Genomic DNA, 543 nt, shown 5'->3' with positions numbered 1-543 from the left:
CAGGGGTGACCAGAAAAGGGGGAAGCAGAGGGGGCCCGTCCTGGAGACCTAAACTCGGTGGCCCGGGCCAGGTGGGGGAAGGGCTCTGGCGGCAGCGTGTGACTGTGGTCCATCCCACAGCTGGCTTCGGGGGCATCCTTGGCCTGGGCAGCCTGGGCCTTGGCTCCGCCAACTTCATGGAGCTGCAGCAGCAGATGCAGAGGCAGCTGATGTCCAACCCCGAGATGCTGTCACAGATCATGGAGAACCCGCTGGTGCAGGACATGATGTCCAACCCCGACCTGATGCGCCACATGATCATGGCCAACCCCCAGATGCAGCAGCTGATGGAGCGGAACCCCGAGATCAGCCACATGCTCAACAACCCCGAGCTCATGAGGCAGGTGGGTGTGAGAGAGGTCTGGGCGGGGGCGTGAGGGACACCTGCCACCCGGCCGTGCCCGCCCGGCCTGTCCTACCTCGTCCTGCCTCGATTGGTTCACGCATTCATTCAGCAGCCGTGTTTTACACGCTGGGGGCACAGTGACACAAAGATACAGGCCT

Source organism: Pteropus vampyrus, unplaced genomic scaffold, assembly GCF_000151845.1.
Source record: "Pteropus vampyrus isolate Shadow unplaced genomic scaffold, Pvam_2.0 Scaffold2004, whole genome shotgun sequence".
Taxonomy (NCBI): Eukaryota; Metazoa; Chordata; class Mammalia; order Chiroptera; family Pteropodidae; genus Pteropus; species Pteropus vampyrus.
Note: the sequence above shows the minus strand (reverse complement) of the source record.